The sequence below is a fragment of the Podarcis liolepis genome, assembly GCF_965112155.1.
Source record: "Podarcis liolepis genome assembly, contig: HAP1_SCAFFOLD_74, whole genome shotgun sequence".
Taxonomy (NCBI): domain Eukaryota; kingdom Metazoa; phylum Chordata; class Lepidosauria; order Squamata; family Lacertidae; genus Podarcis; species Podarcis liolepis.
In genome coordinates, this window is record NW_028148879.1 from 10,983 (window position 1) to 22,061 (window position 11,079).

General features: G+C 41.5%; 1 pseudogene across 1 annotated transcript; it reads left to right on the plus strand.

The window, feature by feature from the left end:
- Positions 1-4,320: 4,320 nt before the first annotated feature.
- Positions 4,321-10,050, plus strand: LOC310699006 (DGAT1/2-independent enzyme synthesizing storage lipids-like; annotated as a pseudogene). The gene is made up of 5 exons (XR_014530077.1): positions 4,321-4,493; positions 7,690-7,909; positions 8,318-8,378; positions 8,648-8,787; positions 9,853-10,050. The product of XR_014530077.1 is annotated as a DGAT1/2-independent enzyme synthesizing storage lipids-like (transcript).
- Positions 10,051-11,079: the final 1,029 nt, after the last annotated feature.

Here is an 11,079-nt window from a genome sequence, read left to right on the forward strand (position 1 = left end):
TCTGATTTTAGGAGATTTTTTAGGAGATGTTGATTCCTTTTTGCTGCTCCATTCCAATTTAACCCAAATAATACAGTTCCTATGTTGATCCTTTATTTTATCAGCCACTGATGTGTTGACTTTCATTCGTATTTAACTGTTCCATATCCTTTAATTTGCAAGAGGAGTTTATATCTGGTAACTTTCTGTGTGGAATGCTTTTTTAAAAAAATGTTCAACCTTCCGTTCTTGTTGCAATCAATCATTTCCAGCATTTCCCCCTTGCTCCAAGGACTCAATTTTACTGCGTAGTGACCTTTCACCACCTTGCTTTGTTCAAAAGCGAAAGTGGTCTGGCATCTGGCCATTAATCTGGGCAGACCTCCAGCATTTTCTTTCAATACTTTCCCATCTGATAACAAGCTGATATCTCATCAACACCATAATAAATCAAAGTTATAATCCTCCGTGGGAGGGTATTGCCACAGAACATCCCATATAATATGGTGCCCTATTATATAAAAAAAAGCATGGTGACTATATAAAGAGAAAACAAAGGCTTCTCTCTACCACATACCAATCCAATTATGATTAAAATCTTCTCCAGATCGAGACCTTGGCACTCAGTGGCTGATTCATTCAGCAGCAGGTTAACTTGTCTCCTTCTTCCAGAACATGCCTGCTTCTCAAGTCTGAATTCGGATATAGCTTAAAAAACAGAAGAATCTCTGTGCATGCTGACCACGTTGGAGATTTTCCAATGCATGCAGGGCATTCCGTAGGAGCGGGCGGCAGCTACTGGGCAATCTGCGAGTGAGAGCGCTCCCGCCGACCTGGGGTGGGGGGTTTGCAATGAAATTACTCTCAAATTATCCTTAATTGGCTGCATGCTATGGTGAGAACCATTGTTCACCATGGCGGCAAAAAACGGAAGTCCGCAATCTATTCATAACAATACATTTCAAACAAAATCAAAAGTTACACTACACTTTATCTGCTGCTGTAATACCACAGAACAATCCCTCCAATTCTCAATCTCTCATCACTGCCAAGAAATCTCTCCCTCTCTGCTCACTTTCACAATAAGTTTGAGAATTCACTGTCCCAAGGGAGGGAAGTAACTCATGGCTCTTGATCATAAAACCTATAGGTCCTGGGGCAGCTCAGGAATCATGGCTTCTGTGGCAACCATGAGACTGTCTCAGTAAATTAGAGGCCCATTAGGCAGGGTATGGATGTGGGAGGCGCTGTGGGTTAAACCACAGAGCCTAGGACTTGCCGATCAGAAGGTCGGTGGTTCGAATCCCCGTGACGGGGTGAGCTCCCGTTGCCTGGTCCCTGCTCCTGCCGACCCAGCAGTTCAAAAGCACTTCAAAGTGCAAGTAGATAAATAGGTACCGCTCTGGCGGGAAGGTAAACAGCGTTTCCGTGCACTGCTCTGGTTCACCAGAAGCGGCTTAGTCATGCTGGCCACCCGGCTCCCTCGGCCAATAAAGCAAGATGAGTGCCACAACCCCAGAGTCGGCCACGACTGGACCTAATGGTCAGGGGTCCCTTTACCTTTACCTAGGCAGGGCATACCCTGGTTCAGGTTTCTGCAAGGGAGTGGGAAGGCAGAACAGAAATGCATCGATAGCGGGGTTTGTGCTGAGCCCATATTCAGATAGATCATTTCCTGGTGACATTTGGAGTGATGATGCAGTGCCCCTTTATAAATCCTCATAAAACCTGAGAAGTTCAGATCAGAAGAATCTTTATTTGCATCAGCCACTAGCCATAGGAATAAAATAAAATAAAATAAAATAAAATGTACTGAAGATAGAGGTAAAAACTTAACTATACAAAATACATTTTGGAGGTTTAGATCAATAATCAAATAATAGATCTTATTCTAATTGACCCCACTAAAAACCTTGCAGATTTTGCTGCCACCTGGTCATATTGATCTGCTGGATGAAAGAACACAGTAGCAATGGTTGAGCAACCCAGCATAGACAATAGTAGAGGGGTAATACCCTCACTCCTCAAATCTTTATAAAGACTGCAACCAGAAGCTCATGAGCCACTGACTCAATAATGCCATCTCCACATGGACATCACTGTTTTTCCAGTGGAATTTTCTGAAATTGACCCTCAAGTACAGCTGAAGGCAGTTTATTCAAGCTTGCGAAAGTGAAAGCTCATCTGTATTTTGAAATTGATAAATTTTGCAAATAGGGTGCCCAAGTGTCAAAATGACTAGGTAGAAAATAATCATACCATGGACAAAATTGCTTTATTGTGGCCAAATTATTCTGTCGCTCAATTAGGTGCTGTCTAATTTAATTATTTACTTTACTGAATCCCAGTGTTAATAACTGTTGTGATGATAAACCAGAAAAGTAAAGCTTTTTTTGACAATTTTAGTCCAAGCACTCTGATGACCATCTTGCAATACTAAGGGTAGTAGACCAGTGGGGTTTAAATTTAGGCAAAGCCAATAATTAAATGTCCTACACCAAATCTGTAATTCAACTGAGGGGAGACTAGCCTCTAAGTGCAATGAAGTGTTTGGAACACAGGATGGAACAGAAAAAAATTGCCTTAGGAACTTAGGTTGAACAGCTTCTGTAGATCCAAGGTGAGGCCCTGTCCAAATCTGAGCCCATATAATAACTGTGCCAGGGGTTTAGCTTTAAACAGGTCTGATGGTATACAATTGCCACCTTTTGTATGTAAAAAGCCTGTCAGAATTTTTGTGCTTTGAGATGCTTTTTCCTTTGCATATTTCTGATGTGCTCTCCACGACCCTGCTGACTGAAAAATAGGGCAAAGGTATTTAAAGACTTTAACATGTTCAATCAACAAATTATTCACATACCACCTATGGGTCCTATAATTTCCTGAAAATTTAGTTTTCTTTAGTTTGACTTCTTGCAATTCACAGCCAGGTGTTCTCTTTGGCAGTATCCTGAGAACGCCCTCAGCAACCTTTTTAGGCCCACTTTTGTTTGCGATAGAAGTGCCATTTATTTATTAGATTATCTAATTATTTATTTCATTTCTATACCACTTTATATTTTAAGAAAAATCTCAAAGCAGTTTAAAGCACATGAAAACATCAATAAGACAATCTGAAGAAAGTCAAATATAGAGTATACAGTCAAAGCAACATAATTAACTAAAAAAACAAACAAACAAAATTATCCCAAAGATTTCAAAATAAAACATTACAAAGGAGGTCAACTACAGAATACACACTCCACAAAGTAAGTTAACAAAAAACAAAACGCAAACATTTTTTAAAAAAAACCACTGCTAAGTGAGGTCAAATATAAAATGCACATTTAAAACAGCATAACTACCGGTAACTAACAAAAGAATAAAACATTATCATAAGCATGTCACAGCTGTTTGGCAGGCAGTAAAAGATGGGGCAAAATAATCCAATAGTAAGGGTTTGTTGTCAGGCAATGTCCCTCTGGTCTCACCAGGCACCGCTTTAGTAGAGCTGGTGAGTCTGGGCCCCACCCCCTAGGCCAGGTGGAAAGGGCCTTGCAGGGAGCGGCCTTCACGACTCACAGCAATACCTGAGCTCAGTGGATCACCCAGGGTGGTTAGTTATGCTTCTGATTTGCTTTATCCATATTGAGAGTAGTGTATTTGGTTCTCTGTGCTTCCTCATTTTTGCTCTGTTTTTACAAGAAAATGAATAACCAGCAAGAAACTGAGGCTGATAGCCATTTTGGGGGCATTCCCAGGCAAGTTACAGATATGTTTAGAAAGATGTGCCCTGGTGAGGAGACAAGAGCCAGAGCAGCCAGCTGAGATGTTATCTCTGGAAAGTATTTCTGACCCCCTTCTCCCAGAACCCGGCGTTCGTTGAGAGTGCAAGAGCAAAGGACTCAGAGACAATTAGCCCCTGGCGGCCACTGTAAGGAAAAGTGCTGTTGGTAGGAAGGGAGTGGAGAGGATCTCAGTTGGAGCAATGCCATTGTCTCTTGCTGTGATGATTGAATAAACTCATTAGTAAGAACTCTTCTTGTTTTTCTCTGCTTCTTGCTGCCACCGGGGGAGGGGGAGGGATAAAACAATAGATATAGATATAGATATAGATATAGATATAGATATAGATGTAGATGTAGATGTAGATGTAGACGTAGATGTAGATGTAGATGTAGATGTAGATGTAGATGTAAATGATATAGATGTAGATAGATATGATCATCATCATATTGTAAACTGCCTGATGAACTTCAGTTTTTAATTAGTCTGTGACTGAATTGCAGGCACTGTATGACAGAGTAAAATGGACCAACATGTTATGTAGGCGATTATTCCTCTGACTTAACTGATGAACGCATGCTGGACTTGGATCCTTCACCTCCACCTGACAGTATTGAACATGTGCCGGATGCCAGAGATCCTGTGATATCAGAGCATGTCAACCTGGAATTTCTGGGGCTCGAAAGCAAGCAATACATGTTCCTATCTCATAAACATCTTATAGTGGGAGAAGCCACCAGCAAATGGAGGTAACACAGTTGTCACAATACCTACCTTTACCCCTTAGTCAACGACTGGTGTTCTGTGACCAATATGTTGTTATATGGCTGCTATTGTAGGTGTGACTTCATAATCTTTAATTATAAATGGGCACAACCTCTTAGCAGTCTTTTTCACAATGCTTGGTTTCTTCATACAAATGGCACACTCATCACAGTCTCATTAAAACACCACAGAAAGGGGTGTTTCTCCATAGGGGTGGAAATTAGCCTACAAAAAAGTGCACCAGACAGGACTTCTGCTGCATCCACAGAGAGCTGACTGAAGCAACGGTGATTTAGACTTACCAGGAATGTAAGTAAAAAAAATTGTTCATAGAATCATAAAGTGTAGAGCTGGAAGGGATTCCAAGGGTCATCTAGTCAACCCTCTTCAATGCAGGAATCTCATCAAAGTCTCTCATTCAGTTTGATACCATAGTAGACCATGTCCGACTCTTCGTGACCCCATTGACCAGAGCATACCAGGCGCTCCTGTCTTCCATTGCTTCCCGCAGTTTGTTCAAATTCATGCTGGTAGCTTCGAGAACACTGTCCAACCATCTTGTCTTCTGTCTTCCCCTTCTCCTTGTGCCCTCAATCTTTCCCTCCCTTTTCCTGGGAGTCTTCTCTTCTCATGAGGTGGCCAAAGTTTTGGAGCCTCAGCTTCATGATTTGTCCTTCCAGTGAGCACTCAGGGCTGATTTCCTTAAGAATGGATGCGTTTGATTTTCTTGCAGTCCATGGGACTCTCAAGAGGCTCCTCCAGCACCATAATTCAAAAGCATCAATTCTTCGGTGATCAGCCTTCTTTATGGTCCAGCTCTCACTTCCATACATCACTATTGGGAAAATCATAGCTTTAACTATATGGACCTTTGTTGGCAAGGTGATGCCTCTGCTTTTTAGGATGTCCTAGTAGTTGTATTATTTGTTACTTCCTGTGCAGGAGTCAGCAGAGAGAGAGGGAGAGAGAGAGATGTGCTCTCTCTCTCTCTCTCTCTCTCTGTGTGTGTGTGTGTGTGTGTTTGTGTGCATGTAAAAACTAGTTGTATGAACATCTTAGCCTGTTTCCACACTGTCAACTTAAAACACAGCTAGGATGTTCATTTCTTTTAGTCAGGGTTGATTTGAAGCTGGGATAGATATGGATGGTAGCTAATGTCAAGTGTACACTACTGTCCAAGCCAACAGGGGGAAAGCATTGCATGCAGACTCAGATATATGTGAGATAAAAACATGTTGTTTTAGCTGAAACAGTGCCCCTCTGGAATTCATCATTCCTCAAATACCAGTGATGAGGGCTCCCCTATTCCTAGCAAGGGTGGGTGGAAAGGATGTTTTTTAATAATAATAATAATAATAATAATAATAATAATAATAATAATAATAATAATAAATTTTCCATTAAGAACATCCAATTAATAACAAATCAAATCATAATCCAATTCAAAAACAAAACAAAAAACTAAATTACAATCTGAATTATTTATTATTACCGTATTTTTCACTCTATAGGACACACTTTTTCCCCTCCAAAAATTAGGGGGAAATGTGTGTGTGTCCTATGGAACGAATGCCGGCTCCTTGGCTTCAGCGATAGCAACGCGAAGGCTCCGAAGCGCAGAGGGAGCCCTCTCACTCTCCACGCTTCAGGTTCCTTTCGCTGAAGCCAGGAGAGCAAGACTCTCCCGGCTTCAGCAGAAAGGGAGAACTGAGCAGCGACCCTTAAGCCAAGCGGGAGGAGAAATGGAAGGGGTTCCGTTTTTCATGTAGCTTCGCTGAAGGGGTGCTGAGCAGAGAGGGTGAGAATTTTTTTTTTTGTTCTCCCCCTCTAAAACAAGGTGCGTCTAACGGAGCGAAAAATATGGTAGATTTCACATGGACTTCCCATATTCTGGACCTCTGAAGAACTCATCTCACATAATGATATGATGGCTGAGTATTGTGGCATGATCTCCAATAACCCAGAAGCATGAGTGTATCTGAAGAAGTGTGCATGCACACGAAAGCTCATACCAAGAACTAACTTAGTTGGTCTTTAAGGTGCTACTGGAAGAAATTTTTTATTTTGACTATGGCAGACCAACACGGCTACCTATCTGTAACCAGAAGCATGGTTCACCAGAAGCAGCTTAGTCCTGCTGGCCACATGACCCGGAAGCTGTACCCGGAAGCGAGATGAGCGCCGCGACCTCAGAGTTGGCCATGACTGGACCTAATGGTCAGGGGTCCCTTTACCTTCACCTATGTTTCCAACACAGCATGTCGACCTGTGTCTTTTGGCCCATGATCACAGGTTGCAGGAATACCTTATCTGGCCTCATAACAGCTATGAGATTACGTTCTACATTCTTCCTCAGGGATCTAAAAAATGGGGCCAACTGGATAAAGTGACATCTGATTTCTGTGCTGTAACTGCACAGAACTGATTTCTGTGCTGTAACTTTAATGCCAGAATAGGACAAGGTGTAGGAAACTGGGTCTCCAACTTGATGATTTCTTCAGGTACAAAGATACCAGAAAACAGGGCCCCACCCAAACACATGGCCAATCAAGCACTCCCACACAAAGCTTTTATGCTCCCATGTGACACTGAAATCAAACCCATGTGACACCCTTGCTGGAGTGTTCATGGCCCTCCACTGCCACTCCCCACATGTCATCTTCCTCTGGATGCACACAGCAGCCACAGCAAGGAACTATGACACCACCAAAGGGTCATTTAAATAAGGAAGGAAGGAAGTACAGAGCCCCCAAATGCCCAGTAGCACAGAGTGCTCTGTTCGGGGGGTGAATTTGTCCACTGGGTGAATTAATGCAGCATATAATCTCCACCCACTTACCTGTGCATGAAAAGATGAACTTATGTTGGTGTAGGCAGGATTCAACCAGCATGGGCTCATCTGTGCCATGTGTGTATCAGTCTCTCTGTGCATGCCACAAGGCACTGTGGCCTGTATTTTTTTCATAATGCAAACTTGAATGTCATTCTGTTGTACTACAGACTTGACTTGTGGAACGCATGTCTAAAAAGGTGGCCACCTCAGCACTTCCACAAAATCCTACTTGAAAAGGATTGGCAGAGAACTATGCTTGTGATCTGTAACAGTGCAATATCTTTGGAATAATGACACTTGTATAGCGTCCACAATATTTCCTGAATAAGCGTTATATAAAATGCATTTTCTTTCTATTTGGGGCTTCTTTTTTCAGGGCTGAAGATACTTTTAAATTCCATCAATTTGAAAGATTTCAATAAAGCTGAATGTGTGGAAATTTTGAAGAAAGGCCATTTACTGGGCATTTCCCCTGGTGGAGGTAGAGAAGGAAACTTTAGTTATGACTACAACATAATGTGGGGTAACCGCACAGGTTTCGCTCGGGTAGCTTTGGAGGCAAAAGTAGTGAGTGATCTTTGTGCAATTTGCATTGCCTTCATGATTATCCTAGATAAGACGTAATGTGTTGACATACTTGATCTAGCATCCTAAGTAGTTGAGGACGGCTAATATCCTGTTTGGGGGTCAAATGATATCTGGAGTTCCAAGTATTTCCTACTCCTGCTTTTTTTTAAGCTATTGAAATCACTTACATTTAAAAAGAAAAATAGCTTTTTTCCTCTTCAATTCCTGAAAATCTGGGGGACAACATGTGCAATTTGAAGTCAATTGCATCTGGCTTGTCCCTGTAATCCCAGATAGGGAGCATTATTCCTAGTCCTTAACCAAAATAAAGGTGGAGCAGGTGGGGTGAAGTAATTCTCCAGTTCTCACCTTTCTTTTGATTTTGTATTTCTTCTTATTTTCTTTCAGCCCATCATCCCTATGTTTATACAAAACGTTTGTGAAACATTCAGGAACATTGGAAAGTCAAGTGAGCAAAATATCTTCTTTGGTTGATCAAGAGATCTGATATTCTTTGGTTGATCAAGAGATCTGATATCAGGCAATAAACTACTAGTAGTTTATTCAATGTACACTTCTTTGCAAAAGTTGTGCTGTCTCTTAAAAATATGCACTCAAATTATTTAACCTCATGTCTGGGATGGATTGATTGGGATTGCTAAAAACTCAGAATGCCAACTAATTTCAAATTTGATACGGGATCGCTTTCTTACAGACTCTTTTCCCTTTCATACATAGGGTTGACAAGATAGTTATATGAGAAAGCAAGACTTCTCTACCTTCCCATATATGGAGGACTTCCAGTGAAACTGAGGACATATATTGGAGAACCCATCCCATATGATCCAAATATAACAGCTGCAGAGCTGGCTGAAAAAGTAAGTTAACTCTACACAAGGAAGTCAAAAAGCAGAATATTGTTTTCCTGTTGGTTTCTCTCTTTCAGTTGTATAAATTGAATTCTGACTACTGACTTACTCATTCTATACGACCAGAGATCGGGTTCATTATATAGACTTTTGTGCATTATGTTCATCACTCAGCTTTTCCTCTCTGTAAATTGTAAGAGACCATGAAAAACCTATGCATTTTATGTAATGCTGCACAAAGATCTGCTCATGCAATAGGACTTCTTCTGCCCACCATATGCCCCAGAATCTGCCCCAAAGGGTTCCTCCAAGCCTCCTCCCCGGTGGGGGACCCAGTAAGCACTGTACGCTCTTAAGCCTCATTAAACTATTACTGAAGAACTTCTGATGTTTGTGTGACTTATTGCAACTCTGCACGTGAATGTGACTCCATTCTACTCTTTTTTTTTTCACCCGTGCCCTGCTGTGCTGTTTTCAGGCATGGAACCAGGAGGTGACTGATTTCTGTCACTAGCCCTGTTAGCCATTGCCATTTGAAGAGAACGAGGGAGGTGTTCATAGTGAGTTCAGGCACCTCTTTTTCTGGAAAAATAGCACTGAGCATAGTGAAATATAACTCAGTAGCATTTCTGCCGTTTTCCTCACATAGCTGGAGGGAACAACCATGCAGGAAAACTAATACGTACCAAGCAGCCCAAGGCACTTATGTTTGGTTGTATCTCTGCCATTCTCATACAGTGCTCTTAGTAAACATAAAGAGAGTGGGCTGGATTCACTGACGGAGGAGCAGTTTCCTAGTGGGGGTTCCTCACCCTGGCTGCTCTGGCCGAAACCTCCATGTTGAAGAAGCCGCTTTTGAGAGTTGAGAGACAAAGACTCTCATGCAACACATCTCATTATACATAGACATTTGCATGAAAGAAATTACATATTGTGCTTCTACAGCTGGAATAAATGGGTTGACTCTGGTTCTGATCCCTTTAGCTTTTTCCTCACAGATATTAATAACTGTGAACACCTATTTAGCAATATATCCCTGTAACACAATGTATTCCTTTGTTCTTCTTTCAACAGGCAAAGACTGCAATTGAAAATAATCGGGATAAATACCAAAAAAGACCAGGAAATATGTTAAGAGCTCTCTCAGAACGATTTGATAAGCATTACAAAGCTAACTAGTCCATATAAAACAGTTGCAGTGTTTCTGACAAGATTTCTGTTATAGGAAGCATTAATAATTATGTTATTAAAGCTAAGCTGATATACACAGAATTGTGCTGGATTGTTTAATAATTATCTGGAAGGGACCCTAGCTGAGTAACCCAGCACCTGCTGTGTGTTCAGAAGGTCCTAGGTTTTCAAAGACATACGAGTTCTTTCTTGCCCTATCCTGCAATACTCCCAGAATGCCCCTTTTATAATGGGAAGGTGAGTGCTTAACTGAAACATGAAATAATATTACAAGTGAAAGAGTAATGTCTATAATTCACATCTCTTTTATGTTTATAGAGATAAGCTTTCACTTGGTTTGAACCTGTGGGATGCAGACCTCTGCAGGTACACAGAGTTATCCCAAGGGGTCAACAAAGCAGCTGTGGCTGGCAGGTCCTGGTCAAGGGCCCAGGAACTCAGAGGCCTGTTCGTCTAGCACCCATTAGCTGGCTTTCTTCCAGTAGGATGTCTGTGGAGGAAGGCATGAGGCGCATCTGCTCTCGAAAAGGAGTGATTGCCTTCAAGCGGGTTGGCATAGATGCCCCTTGTGGTTCACCCCAACTCTATTATTCTATGATTCCTATGAGGCATCCCAAAACAAATCTGTATGAATGCTTACTACATTGGGAACAATTCCACATTTAAAAATGTGATTATACACCCCCCCTCAGATGAACAGCAACACATGACACATTACACTGTGCCATTTATTAACAGAAATAAAGACAATATGGAAAAGCCATGTGTGAAAAACTAAGTACATCTTATTAATAAATAGCTTGCAGAACCACATTTAGCAACAATAAGAAGCTAACATTTTCTGTAGGACTTTATCAGTCTCTCACATCACTTCAGTTCACTGAAGTTTGCTGGCATTTGTTTATGCACAGCTATCTTAAGGTCTTGCGCAGCATTTCAATTGGTCTGAGGTCTGGACTTTGACTAGGTCATTGATTCTGTTCTTTTCCAGCCACTCTGTGATATATTTCCTGGTATGCTTGGGATCCTTGTCCTGTTAACAGCATGACCCAATTTTGGCCAATCTATAGCTGTCAGCAAATTGCCTCACATTTGACTCTAGAATACTTT